Source organism: Papaver somniferum, chromosome 5, assembly GCF_003573695.1.
Source record: "Papaver somniferum cultivar HN1 chromosome 5, ASM357369v1, whole genome shotgun sequence".
NCBI lineage: Eukaryota > Viridiplantae > Streptophyta > Magnoliopsida > Ranunculales > Papaveraceae > Papaver > Papaver somniferum.
Window position 1 is genome coordinate 46,149,592 of NC_039362.1, and position 13,228 is coordinate 46,162,819.

The 13,228-nt window shown below is 38.0% G+C and overlaps 1 pseudogene; it reads left to right on the top strand.

Moving 5' to 3' along the window:
• Positions 1-6,656: 6,656 nt before the first annotated feature.
• The window catches only part of LOC113279006, a 31,716-nt pseudogene continuing 25,144 nt past the window's right edge, over positions 6,657-13,228 (top strand).

Sequence of the window (13,228 nt, forward strand, 5' to 3'; positions counted from 1 at the left end):
TTTGCTTCAAATGGTAACAGTTTCTCCTTGTTCATATGCTTTTAATTTTATCTTTAAAACATTGAGGACAATGTTAGATTTAAGTTTGGGGGTATGGGAGAAACTTTTTAGTTGCACTTTTGAAACTTCTAGCGTCACATGGTATCCGGTTATCTAAGTTTACATACTGTTTCTCACTGAAAAGATAGAAATTGGAATGCTAGAGATAACAACTTATTGAGACATTAGAGAAAAAGATATTGAGATCCTTGAAATTCAGGAGAGAACTTGTTCCTTTTAGAGGGTAACCGTGATGGAACTAACCATACATGATGGAAAGGCAAGTAGGTCAGGGAAATGCCAGAAAGACAAAGAAACCTCACAATGTAGTCTTAGTTACTGGATTGCGACTCTCTCTCAGTAGAAACTTATCATCATCAACAAGCGGAGCGACATCAAAACCTATGAAGAAAGTTGAAGACGTTTTAGGTTTAGAAGCAACAATAGAAGAGAATAATTCAAAAATCAAAGTTGAAGTTATAAGAGCAAATGATATAAGTTGTTAGAATCCATGATACCAAGACATCACAAGTTGCGAAGATCCAAGTTTTGAAAGTCCTTCTCTCATGGCCATGTAATTTTTTGTCTTGTAATTTGTTTTTATCAAAAAAAAAAAAAAAAATGAAACATCATTACGTTCTTTTTGTTCAATAAGGCCATATGGAAGAAGAAATTTATAAGTCAAGTAAGAAATCGAAGAGAAGAGTTAATTGTCAAGGTTCTACGAGGTTCGAGAGTTTATCATCAACAGTTGAAGACCGAAGAAGGCGTTGTTTCTACTGAGCACTGTGAGAGAGTCGAAGAAAGATGCATTTTGGTTGCTTTGTTAGTCTGCTTTCAATCTGGCACAAAATCTTTCTAGCACTGGTTTAACTCATCACACGTAATTAGTCCAGTTGTGTAGCAGATGTCCCTCTCATTTTTATCTCTCTCCTAATCTTATCCAGCTGTAAAGCAGTGGACGCATCTTACAATGTTTATCTAGCTTTGTAGCGGATATCTCTTTATCTAGCAGTGGTGTGGATGTGTCTCCCCTTTTCTTCAGTCAGCTTTAGAGATGACACCTTTAATTTCTCTGGCATTCTACTTACTTGGAGATAGGTTGAGAATATGTATGTCCTCATAGCTCTTTGGATACTTGTGACCAATTAGGAGTAAAGGTTTTGTGGGTACACCTCTGGTAAACCCTCCGGAGACAACACTCCGCCGCTAGGGCCACCTAGCGGTTTAACGGTCTGTTGCACGTGCTAAGTGTAGTCTTTTAATCTTTTCAAAAATAAATTTTGCTCGAGGACTAGCAAATAATAAGTTTGGGGGTATTTGATAGACACATTTTTGTGTTTAATTTGATCTCAATACTATATATTGTTGGCACTCGAGTTTGTACTAATTTTGGTGTTTTATGTGTTTGTAGGCACCTTTGGAAAATAAACATTTTTTGGAAAATTCGGCTCGAAAAGTTGGTAAAAGCCCCGGAGGACACGTGTTATTCGGACTCTCACCGTTGGATAAGGGGCACCTCAATTACTAAGGGCACCCCGGGTCACCCCAAAAGGCATCTGCTATTCGCACCCCAGTACAGGATTAGGGGGAGGTCATCTTCTCCATTTGAATTTTGTTTTTGGCGGGAAAATGGAGAACACTTCTGCAGATTTTTGATCAAATTGTTGAACGTGTTCTAGGGAGATTCAATGGCTGATTTTTGGTAGCTAGTTGTGATATGGCCTATTAAACACACTGTGGGCGTTTGGTTCGACCAGAATTGGCTAGAATCAGCTAAACAATTCACGGGTTGAAAACAGGGCAGTTCATGTATATCACGGGTTTCACGTGATTTGGAGAAGATTCAACGTGTTTTGTGCGTGCATGGAAGACCCTCACAACCTGCTGGAGCGTGAAGGAGTTAAATATGGTAATTTGGAGGCTTGAAAACGCGTGAGAAGATGAAACAGGAAAGAAAATATTCCCAGAAATATTTTCTTTACTGCCGAGTTAAAGAGAATTATATGGAGTGTATGAGTGAGATTCGATGGGTCTGTTGGCTATAAGTAGGTTGCTGGGGTTGAGTAGAAAGGGTGTCGAGAGATTGGGGTCGAGAGGAGGTCCAGAGAAGTAGAAATCAAGAGTTGATGAAACTCTGTTTCTGCTGCTGCTGATGATGAAGAACACCAAGAACACGAAGAACAGACTCGCAAGGACAGTCGTTTATCAACAGTGTCTAAGACGCACAGCCGTGGGTCGCAGTGCAGTCTAAACAGCAGCAGCACTTGTGTTTTATCGTTCATTCTGTGACGTTTTTTGTGCGTCGCAGATTACAGTTTTGCACCATTTTCTCCTTTTCTCTCCATTGTAAACACCATTTGAGCTATAAAAATATATTTTGAGCGTGTTTTCATCATGAGGAGCTAAAACCCAACACTGGGACGACGGAGGAGGGTGAATTTCATACACGGGTAAATTTATTTTATTCTTTTTTATGACTTTTGCATTAATTTAAAATTGAAATATGATTTGAATTAATTGGTTGTTATTTAATTTGATGATGTATGCTTAGCTTAGGTGTTTTGATACATCATGCTTAGGACTTACTATCGATGTTTTGAGAATCTATCTTGGCAAAATCAGAGTCCATGTTAATTTATTGAGTTTTAAATTGTCAAAGAATATATGAATGAACCCTGTGTAGTGAATTCGGCCAAATCCTTAGTCCCAGTACCTCTCTCCCATTGTTAATATTTTTGTATATATATATATAATTTTTTTTAAATCTAAAAATTCTTTCCTTCACAAGTCTGAAACGAATCTTTTTACCACTATCACTACAACTACTTTTGGAAAACCATCACAACCTACACTAGCCAGTTTAATCATTGACTTATATTTTACATGTCCAAGTCTACCATGCCAAACATTCAAAGACTCACAAACATAAGCAGAAGAATCATTCTTATTCATTACAGCAGAATTTACATTAAGCTTATACAGACCCTCAGTATTATAACCCTGCCCCACATAATCCTTACCCTTAGTTACAACACATTTCCCAAATTCTATTAAAATTTTAAAACCCTTATCATCTAAAACACCACAAGAAACAAGATTTTTGCAGATGTTCGGAACATGAAGAACTTCATTCAATGTGAGAGTCTTGCCAGAAGTGAGCTTGAGCCCAACTTTGCTTATTTCTACAACCGAAGCTGCAAACGAGTTACCCATATAGATTTTATCTCCTTCCCCTACTTTATTATAGGAGGTGAACATGTCTCTGTTTCCACAGACATGTTTGGTAGCGCCGGAGTCTACCCACCAATCTCTCACATTGGTTACCAAAATTGACTTCAGACACCGTACCAGAAAATTCATCTTTGTTGTTTTCAACCAAATTAACATTATTTTTGTTTTTAAGGTCCTTACGGTTTCTACAGTGAACCGCCATATGGCCAGGATTTCCGCAAGCATATCAATCACCCTTAATTTTATTAATGATAGATTTAGGTTTCTGAAACATACCTTTCTTTCCTGGAGGTTTCTTGGAGTTGTTTCGGTTCTTGTCACCTTTTCCAGCATTTGCACCTTTGTGTTCAGTCACATGAGATTTGTTAGACATGTCCCTTGCAGAAGATACATTTTTGTCCTTGGAGCACAATAATTCTTCAACTTGAATCTTCTTACCCAAATCAACCATAGTGACTTCACCAGTTTCATGTCTCGGTTTCTTCTTGTACTTAGACCAGGAAGAAGGCAATTTCTCAATGACAGCAGACACTTGAAAAGTTTCATCAATCACCATACCTTCCGCAAGAATTTCATTGATAATTTTCTGGAATTCAAGGAATTGATCAACCACAGATTTGTCATTCGACATTTTATATTCCATGAACCTAGCTACCAAGAATTTCTTACTTCCAGCAGTTTCAGCTTGGTATTTTGCCTCCAAAGAAGCCCATAAATCAAAAGCAGAAAAGTTCTCCTTCGCATTGTAAAAGTCATACAAAGCATCCTCTAAACAATTCTGAATATGATTTTTAGCCATGTAGTTATTCCTCTTCCATTCTTCTAAAACATACTCACGACCAACATCATTCAAGGATTCATCAAAAGGTTTCAGAACATAAGAATCCAGCTCATGGTAACTCAGAAAAAATAACATTTTTGACTGCCACCTCTTAAAGTCTTTCCCAGAAAACTTTGCAGGCCTTTCAACATCGTTCTTACCCATTGTTACAGACTGGAAAAACTATCGTGTTAAGATTGTTGCAACTGTAACAATAAAACACTAAAATAAGATGTTAGAAATAAATTTCTGAAAGGTAAATAAACACTCAATGGACAGCAAACAGAGGACAAAGTCACGTGTTCAACACGCTGTCCTTAACACGATAGTTGACCGGTACGCCTCAAGAATGAGTGATGCCTATACCATGTGGTGAAGTCGTATCCAGGATAAAACTGCCTGTTGCAAGCACTGTTAGAACTACAATACTTGCCCACTCTTACGAACTCAACAGCAATGGCGCAGAAGAAATGAAAATACCATACAGAGGGAGAGAAAAGAAAAGAAGAAGGATAGTAGCTTCTTCTGGACACGAATTGAAATGAAAGTTTCGAGTCTCTTTTATAGCTAGAAAAGGGAGAGGTGCGATAAATGTAATTGATGGAGAATCAATTCCTTGCGCCATGCAAGGCAATAAAGAATAAAACGGACACAAAACAGCTATGACATTAACTCGAAATTATGTCAATATATTTTGATTTTTGGAAAGAAATCAATGTCAAAAATATGTCATCATAATTTAAACTTGGCAACAAAATAATGTTGCACGGGTCAAACGCCCCCAAAACATGCACAACATTATGACAAAATTTATTTTAATTTCAAAATTGTTTAGGTAATAAAATCAAAGTATTTTGTCCAAAAAAGAAAATTCTTGGTTGACCTGTCCATGGCGGAAGCACGAGCCTGAGCCCTAAACTCAAGCCTTAGTGAAGTCAAAAATATTTCGCCCCACCCGTTCCACCCACATTGTTTTGCTAACTATCCATAAAGGATAGCTATATAGTGGAACTCCTCTTTAGTTGGGACTAAAGGTTCTATTTCATTCACTCATAAGAAATGAGTAAGTGCTCTTAGAGACCCAAAGGTCCTAAGTTCCATTCCCACCAAGACCATAAAATCAAAACAATAAACTCATTTTCTCCAACAGAAAACACAAGACCTTACAGAGGGATTTAGTGGAGCGATTGCGTGTATAAACAACACTAGAAAGTGGACCTTGAGCTGAGAGTATAACTACTAGGATCAACCTATAAATTCACAAATGATAAAGCATTCGACCAAATTACACCTTGCGTAAGCTACTACTAGGTGGTTTAGACGAATAGAATCTGGTATTGGAGATCTTCCGTACTCAGTGACAAGAGGAATTTAGGGATTAACACTGAGCTAGCTGTTATTCCACGGTTGATGATAATTAATGATTAACGACAAGTAGGAAAGAAAGTATAATAACTCATTGACGGTTTATTAACGAAGAAGAATTCCTCGATCATACCTCTCTCTATTGATTACAATACAACTTTATTTGCTTTGATTATTTATTTTGTTCACAATCTAAAACAAAACCCCACTTTGTGACACTTTGACAACTAAAACTCACTACTCTTTGTGGGAACGATCCTTACTTCCATTATATTACCAGCTAATTGTGTGGAAATAAGATTATTAATTTGTTGAGCCTACGACACTCATCAAATTTTGGCGCCGCTGCCGGGGAGCAGTCGGTAGCTTTAGTTGTTATTTTTTTTTAGTTTTGTTATTGTTTTTATAACTTCTTGTTAGTTTTTAATTTCGTTTTCTAGATTTTTATTTTTTAGGTACTTAATCTCTGGCACCGAAACACTGGGAATACCAGAGGTGCGATATTCAAACTCGTAGAGGAACGGTACTACAAGCACGTCAGCAAACACAACAAGAACCTCCTTTAGAAGAGATGGTATACGACACAAATCCACCACCACCTTCTCCGCCTCAGGAGAGGAAGCTGTGAGAGTTGACATCTCCATGCTTAGATTCGCAACCACTGTGTATTACAATCACTAACCCAGTAGAGCTAAAGTTGAATCTACTTCATCATCTACCAAAGTTCAAAGGGCTTCCAGGTGAAGATCCGAATCGTTATCTTCGACAATTTCAACAGAAGATGACAAGTATTAGTCAAAGTACCGAAGATAGTGATACAACACTTCTGCAAGCTTTCCCATTCTCTTTAATAGATCTAGCAGGAGAATGGTTGTATTACCTTCCTCCAGGGAGTATTACAACATGGACTGAGATGAAAAAACTATTTCTAGAGACGTATTTTCCTGCTTCTAAGGCATCCTCTGTTTGCAAGGAGATTAGTAGCATCTTACAAATTACGGGGGAGTCTCTTTATGAATACTTGGAGAGATACAAAAGATTGCTGGAAATTTTCCCACATCACAACATATCACCAACACACATAATTCAGTACTTCTACGAATGATTACTTCCAGATCAACGAAATTTTATTGATGCAGCTGCTGGTGGTTCACTTACTGAGAAGAAGATTTTGCTGGCAACAAGTTTGATTGAAAGCATGGCTTTTAATGCACAACAATTTTATACAAGGCATGATTCAAATGTCAGGAGAGTGAGCGAGATTGGAGATTCAAATACAGAGCATCGATTGAGTACTATTGAAAAGGCAATTCATCGTATAGCCTCTGTAGTTGCTCCACCATACGAAGAGGATGCCGAGGTAAATGCTATATTTCCTAATCAGAGGCCAAGGTATGATCCCTATTCTAATACTTATAACCCTGGTTGGAAAGATCATCCTAATTTCAGTTATGCTAACAAACAAGCTGCATCTCCTAATCCATATGTGAGACAAGGTAGTTTTCAACAACAACAACCTCAGAATGAGGAATCCAAGTTTGAAGCACTCATCTCCATAATCAAACATGGTCATCTAGAAACCAATCAATTCATACAAAAAGCCGAACAAAATCAACTAAAAACTGATAATGCTATTAGAGATTTACATACTCAGATGGGACAATTGGCTACGGACGTGAATCAACTGAAGGAAAAGGCGTCTACGACACTCCCATCTCAACAGTTTGTGAACCCAAGAGAACACGTCAATGCAGTAACCTTAAGAAGTGGAAGGAAAGTAGCAGATTCTAAGCTGGATACGGGGGAAGTACGCATATCTAGTGATGATATTGATAAGGAAGTAGAGGCGGAAACTGTACCAAAGGAAAATCCAACCTCAACCGGCCAACCCAAGGACACGGTTCCCAGTTTTACCATACCACCTCATTTTCCTAGTCGTTTTGCCAATTCAAAGAAAGAAGCTCAAGACAAGGAGATCATGGATATTTTCAGCAAGATACACATCAACATTCCATTTATTGAGGCCATCAGAACCGTACCCAGGTATGCTAAGGTTTTGGAGGATTTGTGTACAAGGAGGGATAGGTTGACTGCTAACGAGATCACTCAAGTGGGCGAAAGTGCTACAACTATGTTACTTAAGAAGATGCCTACGAAGTGTGAAGATCCTAGTAGGTTCACCGTTCCCGTGACCATTGGTAACCGACGATTTGAGCTTTCTTTGCTTGATTTAGGTGCTTCCATAAGTGTTATGTCAGCAAATGTTTATGATTCTCTGAATCTCGGACCTTTAAAAGAGACAAATATCACTATTCAACTGGCTAACAAGTCCAGTATATATTCTAAGGGAGTCATGGAGGACGTGTTAGTTCAAGTGAATCAGTTAATATTTCCGGTTGATTTTTACATTGTGGATATGCACAATGGAGATAATTGTTCATCTATTTCGTTACTTCTTGAGAGACCGTTTATGAAGACTGCAAAGACGAAGATTGATGTTGATAGTGGTGCACTCACTATGGAATTTGATAAGGAGATCATACGGTTCAATATTTTTGAAACCATGCGCTATCCTAGTGATGTTCACTCAGTTTTCTCTATTGATGTTATTGGTTCGTTAGCACAACAAATGTTTGATTTGAATGTTGAAGATGAACTTGGAGTTGTGTTACGCAATAACATTGATTTGGATGTTCACGGGAAGCCGAACCTGGACGTTGACTTATATTTCTCCGAATCTAGTGGAGATGTGTGGTGCTTTAACAGCATTACAAGAAGCAAAAACGGGTAATATTTCTTATATTTCTTTACCCGTAACTAATGAGGTTCCATTACCTTCTATTGTGCAGGCACCGAAACTAGAATTGAAGCCGCTTCCATACCACCTAAATTACGCGTACTTAGGTGATAAAGAAGAACTTCCGGTGATTATTGCAAAGAACCTCACCCAATTACAAGAAGAACGTCTACTTAGGATTCTGAAAGAGCACAAAACGGCTATTGGTTGGACAATTACTGATATTAAAGGCATTAGTCCATCCATGTGCATGCATAGAATCCTAATGGAAGATGATTTTAAGCCTGTACGTGATGCTCAGCGTAGGCTTAACCCCCCAATGATGGAGGTCGTGAAGAAAGAGATCCTCAAATTGCTAAGTGTGGGGGTGATTTACCCAATTTCTGACAGCAAATGGGTTAGCCCGGTTCAGGTGGCGCTTAAGAAAGCAGGTGTCACTGTTGTTAGAAATCAAGATGATGAACTTGTTCCTACAAGAGTTCAAACAGGATGGAGAGTGTGCATAGAGTACATAAAGCTTAATGTCGCAACTCGAAAGGATCACTTTCCTTTGCCTTTTATTGATCAGATGTTAGAGAGGTTAGCGGGACATTCACATTATTGCTTTTTGGACGGTTATTCTAGATACAATCAGATTGTTATTGCGCCGGAAGATCAAGAGAATACTACTTTCACTTGTCTTTTTGGTACGTTTGCTTATAGACAGATGTCGTTTGGTCTTTCCAATGCACCTGCCACTTTTCAGAGATGTATGGTCAGTATATTTTCGGACTACGTGGAACGCATAATTGAGGTATTTATGGATGATTTTAGTGTTTATGGTGATTCATTTGATATTTGTTTACAAAATCTTGAACTTGTGCTTAAAAGATGCATAAACATTAATCTTGTTTTAAATTGGGAGAAATGCCACTTTATGGTAAGCCATGGAATAGTGTTTGGTCATATTGGGTCCTCTCGAGGGCTTGAAGTTGACAAAGCAAAGATAGATTTGATAAGAAACTTACAATATCCCACTCCGGTGAGGGAGATTCGTTCTTTTCTTGGTCATGCAGGTTTTTACAGGCGGTTTATCAAGGATTTCTCCAAAATCTCAATGCCGATGTGAAAATTATTGCAAAAGGAGGTTATTTTTTACTTCAACAAGGAGTGTAAGGATGCCTTTGATAAATTGAAATAATTGTTGACAAATGCACCAATTATCAAGTCATCGGATTGGAGTTTGTCGTTCGAATTAATGTGTGATGCAAGTGACTATGCGGTTGGAGCCGTTTTGAGTCAAAGAGTAGACAAGCTGTCTCATGTGATTTATTATGCATCTAGGACCCTAAAGGATGCACAAATCAACTATTCTACCACCGAGAAAGAATTTTTGGCTATAATATTTGCACTAGAAAAATTTAGATGCTATTTGGTGGGTTCAAAAGTGGTTGTGTATTCTGATCATGCAGCACTTAGGTACCTATTAAAGAAGAAATAAGCTAAGCCAAGACTAATACGGTGGATTCTAGTATTGCAAGAATTTGATTATGAAATAAAGGATAAAAGAGGTGCTGGAAATATTGTTGCGGATCATCTCAGTAGACTTGTCGTGTCCGAAGAAGAACTTCCTTTACAAGATCGTTTTCCAGACAAACAACTTTTCTCAATTGAAGATTCAACACCCTTGTACGCGGACATAGTGAACTATTTGGCTACAAGAAAAGTACCTAGTACAATGTCTAATTTTCAAAAGCTTAAGCTTAAGAAAATAGCCAAGCAGTATGTGTGGGATGAGCCCTACTTGTGGAAATACGGTTCTGATAAATCATCCGCAGGTGCGCACCTGATTCTGAATTTCAATCTATTCTTACTTTTTTGTCATACATATGCATGTGGTGGTCACTTCCGTTCTAAATGCACCTCTTTCAAAGTACTTGAAAGTGGATTTTATTGGCCTACTCTATTTGAGGATGCATATATTTTTTGCAAATCTTGTGATAGATGTCAAAGAACTGGCAATCTAGGTGCTCGAAATCAAATGCCACTCAATCTTATTCTCACTGTAGAGATTTTTGATGTGTGGGGGTATAGATCTTATATGTCATTTTGTCAATTCTTATGGAAAATATTATATACTTCTTGTCGTGGATTATGTTTCGAAATGGATGGAAGCTAAAGCCACCACTACTAATGATTCTCAAGTTGTTTGTGAATTTGTGAAGGAATATATTTTCTCCAGACATGGTACACCAAGAGTGGTTATCAGTGATGGAGGTTCTCATTTTCAGAAATCCTTCCATGCTTTACTCAAGAGGTACAACATAACACACAAGGTTGGTACGCCGTATCACCCACAAACTAGTGGGAAAGCCGAAATCTCGAACCATGAGATTAAATCCATTCTTGAGAAAACCGTTAACACTACACGGAAAGGTTGGAGTTATAGGATTAACGATGCGCTTTGGGCATATAAAACGGCGTACAAAACACCGATTGGTATGTCTCCATATCGGTTGGTCTATGTCAATGCTTGTCATCTTTCGGTTGAACTTGAACACAATGCATATTGGGCGATAAAGATGTGCAACATGGATTATGACAATGAGGCGAAACAAAGGAAGCTACAACTCAATGAGCTAGAGGAGATACGTAATGATACTTACGAGAGTTCTCGTATATACAAGGAAAAGATGAAGCTTTTCCATGACAAAATGATTTCTCGAAAGTATTTTGTTGTGGGACAAAAAGTTCTTTTATTTAATTCTCGTCTTAGACTATTTCCTGGGAAGCTAAGGTCCAGATGGATTGGACCGTTTGTTGGTACTAATGTTTTCTCTTATGGTGCATTTGAATTTCTAGTCTTAGAGATGGAACAACTTTAAAGGTGAGTGGCCATAGATTGAAGCCATATTATGAAAGCATTGCTTATGTGAACATGAAAGAGATTGAGCTTCATGATTTACTTCCTCTGGAGAAGTAGTTTGGAGAATGCTAAGTCGGGCTGAGGACATTAAACTAAGCGCTAAATAGGAGGCAACCCATCGGTTTTGTATCTCTATCCCTTTTGTTTTTAGTTTTATTAGTTTTGCATATCATATCTTGCATTCCCATATTGAATTTTACAAAGTCCTAAATCTATAATGAAAGTTTTGACGAATTCTCGTCAGAAAATTCTGACTGCATAGTTGTCACGAAAACAGCTCTCGAGAATTCATACAGAGTCCGATTTGAGTGGTTGACCCCAACTTTTAAAGAGAACAGACTCACCTTTATTTTACAAAAATAAAATCTGAATTCGGAGTCTGTTAAGTGTTCGAAAAATTGAATAGAATTTAGGATAAGTTGGTTACACCAAATTGTGAAGAGACTCTTTCCAAGACATGTGACTCTCCATGAAGAGACATGACTCTCCCAAAAGACATGACTCTCCTAAGAGTCACCTGTCAAGTATATAAACCCCACTCATGCTTCTTTCCAAATACAAGAAAAGCACACACACAAATCTGATTTCACTTGCATTCATTGTTGTCATAGTATTGAGAGATAAACACTAAGTTTGGTTCGTCGTTTCTTTGAGTTTGGAGTGCTTCTACTCGAGCAAGAAAGATCATTGTATCCTGGGAGACGTTTCACAAGTAAGAGCCATTAGCACCGGAGTGGGGTGAATTTTGTCTTAAGGACATGAAAAGGCGAGGGTACCCAAATATACCTCAAGCTAAAACTTTTCCTACCTATAAGTCCTTTCTCCGAAAGTGATTGTCTATTGACCGAGTCGATACAATACAACTAATCGGTTCACACTTCGTGTGATTGTCAATGGATACGAGATCGAAACAATACAACAATGAAGTATGTTTACTTGATACAAAGGTTCGGACTTAACCAAACACAATAGGATTGCTTATCAAGTAAATAGGAATTAACGTTTGTGTAATTTACTTTAATTATAATAAAACAATTACAATGCGGAAAATAAAAGTAAATGACACAGCAAGATTTTGTTAACGAGCAAACTACAAATGCAGAAAAACCTCGGGACCTAGTCCAGAATTGAATACTCTCAGGATTAAGACGCTACACAAAATTACACCTAACTTCTTATAGTTGAGACCAAGTAACTAACCTTATAGTTCACTTAGTTCCGTATGTATTCCCACGCCTCCGACCTATGAATAAGTCACGTACTTGGAATAATCTCTTTGGTTCGTATTCCAAACAGTAAAGGAACAAGAAATATGTTTGGTATCAACTCTATTCAACCAAGTGATATGAGTCGGACAAAGGCTCTTCCGTTTATCTTAACATAAACTCCTTCGTCGGGTCTGGATCTATCTTATGTTTAATCACCCTAAGATAATCGTTTAAGATTAAGCCAACAACACCTTTAATCCGAAGAACCATGTTGTTAGAGCATAGCTCGGTCGACCTCGCATGCGTTGCTATCTCAAGCATGTTTGTCAATGTTAGTGATCAAAACTATGAGTCTTGATTTCTAGCCTACATAGCTAATTCTCGGACTAGGATAGAAAAGTGTAGTTGAGCTCAAGGACTTCATGGAGATTCATCATACAACGACGAAGATCTACTCAAGGAACCGTGGAACTTCATCAACAAAAAGGTATGTGGAGACTTGAACTTATCTATCACTCAAAAGTCTATCTCTTCTATCTCCTACTTCAATTACTTTGAGAATTGCTCTGACGCGAAACGGTCTGTGAATAACGGCTATATAACGTCATCTGAGAATGTCTCAATGATTGGAATGAGAGTTTAGATTACATAACCATGTATTCATTAATCCGAAGTTTTCGAACTTTGTTGATTGAGAGAAACCGGAGGAATTGGCTTTGCCAAGTCCGCGAACCCAGTACGCGAACTCAGTCCGCGAACTGACGGAAGTTATCGACCGAGAATTTCTGCTGGGATTTTCCAACAACTCGTTTGCGTGTAATTCTGCGAACTCAGTCCGCGAACTGGCGAAAGTCTCCTTG